At 41.4% G+C, this 7,386-nt stretch overlaps 1 protein-coding gene across 1 annotated transcript in view; it reads left to right on the plus strand.

The window, feature by feature from the left end:
* PRELID2 (PRELI domain containing 2) overlaps positions 1-4,608 on the plus strand; it is an 88,387-nt gene extending 83,779 nt beyond the window's left edge. The window contains exon 7 of the mRNA XM_082836006.1: positions 4,047-4,608. The gene's annotated coding sequence lies outside the window, so the exon portion shown is untranslated. The remainder of the gene's footprint in view (positions 1-4,046) is intronic.
* The last annotated feature ends 2,778 nt before the right edge of the window (positions 4,609-7,386 follow it).

Consider the following 7,386-nt stretch of genomic DNA (forward strand, 5'->3'; position numbering starts at 1 on the left):
TAACTGAAGCTTAATTTTATTGTCCTGAGAACAGTGAAAGGAGGGGTTTAAAATTGTATTTGGAGCAGCTTTAAACTGCTTCAACTGTTTAAAAGAAAACAAGACAGGGGCATGTTGATTGGCCAGTGAAATACAGACATTTTACGAGTCATGAATATTCCTCCCGATTTGGGGGCAGGGGTGCTCCCTGAAATGCTATTGAGAAGGATTCCAAGGCCTTGAGAATAGCTAACTCTCCAGCTCTGGGTAAGAGTGCTATGATTGATTAGCAATGTCTGCCACGGCACAGGATGAAGAATATAGCACTTGTGCTGTAGCACATGGCACTTTTAGGGCAAGTGATGTAGGGTTAACAGATAAGCAGGGGGATTTTGGAATTACTTCCTTTTTTTATTCCTTAAGTTTTTATTGTCTGCCTCAAGGACAATGGTCTTCATGGTGGAAAGGGTGGAACAAAATTATCTGAGAGACTCAAAGTCTAAAATAAATTTGTATAGTGGATTTGCGTCTTACAAGATTGACTGGACTTTGATTTTTAACGTCTGAGAGAAGGTAAAACCTTTGAGTAGAGCACACATTGTTGTGGGTAGTTCAGAATTACCTCAAGTTTCCTTATGTTGGCTTAAAACTAGAGTATACATGGTTTTGTATAAGCAACTTGGTCTCTAATTTTGATATACAATAAAGTTTGAGAACAGTTAACCAAAGGGGAAGCACAAGGAATATTTGTGTACGAGGACCTCAGCATTCAAAGCATGCTGGCCAGGCCTGTGAATGAGAATTGGAGAATTATAAAGGTTTCTGCTTGTTTGCGGGTTTGACTCCATTCTGATTAATATCAAGCCTCTGTATACATAACACATACTAATACATTTATTTATTATTGGAATGGCTAAGCAAGATAATTTCATTTAGCACAAGCCCAGAACATGGCAGGTGCTCAAAAAATGTTGGCATGGAATCTAAATGTGGCGTGCTCCCACATCTCTGTACGTGGAAGAGCTGTGGAGAAGAACTTGGCCATATCCCCCTGTTTTTCCAGGCCAGCCTCCTGTGGGGCTCACCAAGCACCACTAGTACTTGTGCACTTGAGCACAGAGCCCATCTTGTCCTGCAGGGTGGGGTCTACAGTCAGCTCCAAGTTAAAGGAGAGGGCGAGGAAACTCCACTTACAAGTGTACATTGGTTTTCAGACTTTAAATTAGTGATTTGGAAACTTTAGTGAGTATCAGAATCATCTGGAGAATTTGGTAAACACAGCTTGGTGAGTCCCACTCTCAGAATTTCTGATTCATTAGGTCTGCAGGGAGGGGAGCCTGAGAATTTGTGCTTCTAGCCAGTTCCCAGGTGATGTTGGTGAGGCTGATCCATGGAACACACTTTGAGAACGATTGCTTTAAATAAGTTCTCATCTCTGAGTTTGAGACAGATGAAACGCAAGCCCCGCGAAAGCTAATAGCTGGGGTTTTGAAAGTGTTGTCACGTATTCCATTGACTTTAGATTAATCAGAGGAGGAATGATTTTCTTTGTGGGGCCTTTCCCTGATTTTAGCATCTCTGCTTCTGCTTGTTTGCCCTTTTTTCTTCCCCCTGCTTGAATGTTGACAGGCTCCACAGTGGAGCAAAGATGACTGAAAAGAAAAGAGTTGAGATTCAACGACAACTTGTATTTGAAATTATCAACTTGTGTTTGTGATTTAAAGTGTTGCTAATGGGAAAGAGGAAACTAAACAAGTATTACCTCCTGTCTTAAATGACCCATGGTTTTGTTTCTTTGTTTTGCTTTTACTGTGGTGGAGAGCTAAGTCATGAACTCAGGGCTTAATTTTAATTTATTGTATTTTATTTATTTTTGGCTGTGTTGGGTCTTCGTTGCTGTGCATGGGCCTTCTCTAGTTGAGGCAAGTGGGCTCTACTTTGGTTGCAGTGCCGGGCTTCTCATTGCCATTGCTGTCGCTTCTCTTGTTGTGGAGCACGGGCTCTAGGTGCACAAACTTCCATAGTTGAGGCACATAGGCTCAGTAGTTGTGGCACATGGGCTTAGTTGCTCCACGGCATGTGGGATCTTCCCGGACCAGGTATCGAACCTGTGTCCCCTGCATTGGCAAGTGGATTCTTAACCACTGTGCCACCCTGTATTGTTTCTAAAAAGCAACCAATTCCTCCTCGCTGAAGTGAAATAGTTGAGGTCTGGATAACTATTAGTTTAGTGCAGGACAGGTGCATTTAATGCAACAGAGTTCCCGAAGGATTTACATAGTTGGAACTGTCATAATTTATGACCAGTTTTCTCAGGAGCAAACATGAAGTAAGAGGTGTATACTCTTACCACTTGGATCTATAATTACTGCAAATTAGGGGCTATTGCTGAGACTTGAAGCTTTTTTCAAAATCAGCTTCATTTAGGTATCATCTGTGCACAGTTAAAATGACTAATTTCAATGTAGGATTTGGTAAGTTTTGACACATATGTACAGTTATGTAAGCATCACGAAAAACATGATATGGAGCATTTTGAGGCATTGCTGTTGCTGCAGTGCTGTTGCCAGCTTATTACTTTTAGCTCATTTTCTTGACTGACTTTACAAAGTTTGGCAAGTTTGAAATACACCTGTTTTAATGGAACTTTTTATTTTCTCAAAATTATATCTACAGGAAGTGGGAGAATGTTTGTAGATGGGGGAACTACCTTTTATGAGCAGTAAAATGCTACGTTAAAAGAAAAGGCTGTGGGGGGGATTAGCTCCATAGCTGTAGAGCAGAGGTCAGCCAACTGTAACCTGGGGGCCAAATCTAGCCTGTGGCCTCCATTTGTAAATAAAGTTTTATTAGACAACACCTATGTTCCTGGCTATGTTCCAGCTACAACAGAAAAGTGAAGAACTGTGACAGAGATCTTACAGCCTACAAAGCCTAAAATATTTACTGTCTGGTCCTTTAAGAAAAAGTTGTCTCTCCCTGGGATTAGAGTTTGCCTAAATTAACATCAGGTGGCCTCGTGGTGGTGGTTTGGCCTTTTTTTAATGTAGCATTTGATCACATCTTAACCTCTATTCCAAAGTTAATAGTGCAAGAGTTTATTTTTTCTGCATTAGCGCCAACATAACCACTTGGATGGTATTATTTTAAGGCATAAAAAAGCATTAAAATAATCACAACAAGGAAGTTAAGATACCAGCAATAGTGATCATTAAAATTGCTTCATAAAGTTCCAATGCATGTGCATGAATGGGGTAGGAATATAGGCATTTTGTTTAGCAGATAAGATAGCACTGGGATGTGGCAATAGCGTAGGTGCCGTATACAGTGTACTCAAATTTTGAGCTTTGGAATTTTGCAGTTCTTAATGTTTTAAAAAAACATCTTAATGTTTTAAAAAAACGGGCCTGCACACGTGTGCCTAAGGAGACATTATTTAATATTTTTATATTCTACCACATTTCAAATTTGCATACTTTAAAGTCACATAGAACATGACCACATTGTGTAGGGCACCTCACACTAAAGATGCTCCCTAGATCTCTCTGGCCTGTATATCTGAGTGGGCGTTTGATAGTTAAAAAGCTTAGAAAGGGATTTTGTCCTGAGCCAAAATGGAGGTGCATAAATCTCACTAATCAGTGGGCTTGGGGTGTTGCTGCTGACACATCCATCTGATAGATTTTTGAGTTCCTGTCATTTTTGAAGAAAACAAGTAGCTCTGACATCTGTTTGTTCTTGCTGCTGGCGGTTGGGAGACCGGGATTGGTGAGGTTCGAAAACACAGTAGAGTTCTTTCACATCGGAATGAGTAAGACCTTAATTTTAGCTAGATCTTAACTCCCCTTTGAACCAGCTCCTCTGGGCAGTTGGTAGTTTATTAATAAAATGAGGTGCTTGCTTCGTTTGAACATCATTAGGAGGCGGAAATGCAATTTCTTCAAGAATTATCCGTAGTGATAGAATTCAAGTGACTCTTAAGAGTTGCTTCAGAAAAGAGGGCAAATAAGTACTGATTGTTGAGACATGTTTATTAGGTGATAAAGCCTGTTTGCTTTCTCTTGCAGGGAAGCTGTGTTGTGTCTACTTTTGCTCGAGAATCTTTTCTCGGACACAACACATCCAAAGACACAGTTTTCGAAATACAGGTATAAGAATGCGGTGTTGGCAGCTTACAGAAGAGGAAACCTTTCTGCCGGGATATGACATGATGCACTCCCCCTGGGAGCCGACCTCAGATAGCGGCTCTCGTGGAGCTGAGACCTTCTGGCTGATTCTTATGGCATAATCTCTACGGTTTTACAAATAAAGGAAAAATCCCATAGAAGGTGATGTCTGCCCTTCTTCAGGATGTCCTGCTGAGTGCCTGGTGGCGGTGTTGGGGCAGCCAAGGATGGGCCAGAGGCATGGAAAATGCTGCTCTTGCCTGTCTGTTCTCTCCGTCGTTGCTCATAGGATTCATGAGAGGATTCTGGGGCGAATAAAGGACTTAAACCTGATACCTGATTCTTAGGTGGCCTGGAACAGACAGGAATATACCATACCTGTGTTGAAGTTAAGCCATATTCACAGTAATGTTGAAGATTCTCAGAAATCAGGAGCATTTGATTTCTCCCCATCAGTACTACATACCTGCCGTCAGCTAGCTTTTATAATATAACACATGAACTGTGATTGGTCCTTAAAAGCACCTGGGGAGTGGGGAGACCGGCTCCTTCTAATTCATTCTGGGCTGTGGAGCAGATTATGTGATCTCTCTGTTTTTTATTGGGCAAATGGGGATAATTGGGCACAGGTCTTTCTACTTGTGATGGTTAAACAAGGTTGTTTGGTATGAAAAGCACAGGTTTGGGAGTCAGAAGGACTCCGGTTTGCGTCTGAGCAGGCCACGCAGCAGCTCGGTGATTACGTATGTAATTTAAAATCTTCCTTAAAGATCTTTCCTAGATTCCTTTTTTAGGTTTATAAAATGGGATTATAGAGTTAACCTTAGGAGGCTGTTGGAACAATTGGAGATCATGTGATAAAGTGCCTCGCATGCTACCTGGTACACAGAAGTAAATAGAAGCTATTATTAGTACTTGAAACCATTTTGGAAATATACTTTTCTAATGTAAGGTAATGTAGTAGTATTGTTTGAAAATTAGGTGACGGGAGTTTGTATTCCCCATGATCCGAAGCCAAAATGTAAATGCACGCTACCTAAAAGAAAGCTTGAAGAGGGGCAATAATTTGGAATTCATTCTCTTAAGTTAAAACAAGTTGGGCCATTACTGGAAAGTCCTGGGGAAATTATTGTTTTTAATATTTGAAAAATTTTCCATTTAGTGAATGATGAATTTCAAAGCAATTGTTTTCTTAAATTTATTTTTCTTTATCTTTTTTTAAACTTTAATACAAGCCTGCCACTGTGAGCTCCTCTTATTGCATTTGAGCTGTTTGTGCTGCCTGAGTTTTGTGTCTTAGGATAATTTCCCTTCATTTCCTTAGTGTTTCATTCTTCGGTTGTGTTGGAGGGAAAATGAATGGTAGAAACCAGAACACACTTTGACCTTTTTCCAGTTGGTAAATGGCAGTTGGTAGGCTTTAGGAATAAGAGCGCATTTACACAAATAAAAGGTGATGTGAATTATCACAGAGGTGAGAGGCGAGAAATCTGTACTTGGAGGTTGACGTTAGAATAAACGTAATTCTGGGAGTTCCCTGGTGGCCTGATGGTTAGGACTCCAAGCTTTTCACTGCCAGGGTCTGGGTCCAATCCCTGGTTGGGGAACTGAGATCCCACAAGTCTCCTGGCACAGCCAAAAAAAAAAAAGAAAGAATGAATGTAACCCTTCATACTCAACAACTTGCATTCTGTGAAAGCAGTTCTCAACCTTGACTGTCCATTAGAACCACCTGGGAGCTTTCTGCACTCCTGCTGCCTACTTTATTACATCTGGGACTAATAAGTCAGACTCTCTGGGGGTGGAACCCAGTCAGCAGTATTTTTTAAAGCTCCCTAGGTGATTCCAATGGCCAGCGAACACTACAGTTCTGGGTGATTTGCAGATATTATCTGATTCCTTTCTTCACATCTCCAAGGTAGGAAAGTATCTTTGTAGTAAGAATTATTGTTAGAGTGAAGCACAGAGAGGCTGATTTTTTGCCTTAATTCCTTGAAGCTGACGTGGCCAGTGCAAATGCCTGCAGGGGTCTGGCAGGTGATGTGATGTGTGCAGCAGGCTGGCGGCCAGTGGGGAGACCCCAGGAGTACCGTGGCTGTGGTGAAAGGTGGGCAGCTGCTGCCCGGCTCCAGCACAGTGTTGCCAAGTGGCTGGTTTTTCTAGTTCTTCCAATTTCCAATTTTCCAGGAAAAGATAGTATTAAAAAAAAGAAATCACCCAATTTTTATGTGTTGGCAACGAATTCAGGATTGTTTAAAACATTGTGCCTGCCAAACAAAACATGTTTGCCAGTAGTTTCCAGCCTTTGCTTCAAGAGTGTTAAGGACCAGCTTAAACATCTCAGCCAACTTTTAAGAGATTTGCGTTTCCCTATTCTGGTTGTAAGCTGCTTTCTGCCTCTCCTCCAAGACTGCTTTTACATGTATTTTCCTCCCCATTCCCAAGCAATCCTCTGAACTTGCATCAGACACTTATCCTCAGTTTCCACCCCCCACCCCCGCGGGCATCCATTACTTCAGGTTTCACATATATGGCTTAGAAATCGTATGCTCCTTTTAAAATTAGTTAGGGCTTGTTAAACTTTATTTTTATTATGTGTCAGAATCTTCTTCCTGTGATAAAACATTTAGAAGTCCACATGTAATTTGATTATCTATAAAATGTCAAACCCGGGAGTACAGCCTTACTGGGTGCATTAGGAACAAGGGTGGGAAGGGTTAATTCACAGATCTGACCAGTCTCCTCCTGACTGGGTTGCTGAACCTACACACGGAAGGTGCGGATGTATTACAGTGATTCCCAGGCTTCTACTTGTACCAGAAATCCTTGGGTAGGTGGGCTCAACTGCAGGTTCCCAGGGCTCAACTGCAGGTTCTGATTCATGGAATTTCATTTGGGACTCGGGGATCTGCATTTTAAAACGAGTTCACCAGGAGTCTTGGTTGTGCTGTTTCGCAGACCAGATTTTGAGAAACAGTGATTTAGGGGAGGTGTTTGTGGCCTCTGTGTCTTCTATCATTTAAGAAGGGTTTATAGTCAGGTGGGCCTACTGATCAATACAGCTGATCACTCAGGACATAATATAAAGTTCTCATGCACAGAGAAGCTGACTGAGGCTATCCCTACATGGTTGAGGTGCTTTTTACCATGAACGGGCTTTTATGGTTTCAATCGTGGGAATAAAAAGGTGCTATATTCTTTTGATATAAATGGCTTTGTGTATTTTATAAGCAGTACCTGT

Source organism: Leucopleurus acutus (assembly GCF_964270905.1).
Source record: "Leucopleurus acutus genome assembly, chromosome: 3".
In the NCBI taxonomy this organism is placed as follows: Eukaryota; Metazoa; Chordata; class Mammalia; order Artiodactyla; family Delphinidae; genus Leucopleurus; species Leucopleurus acutus.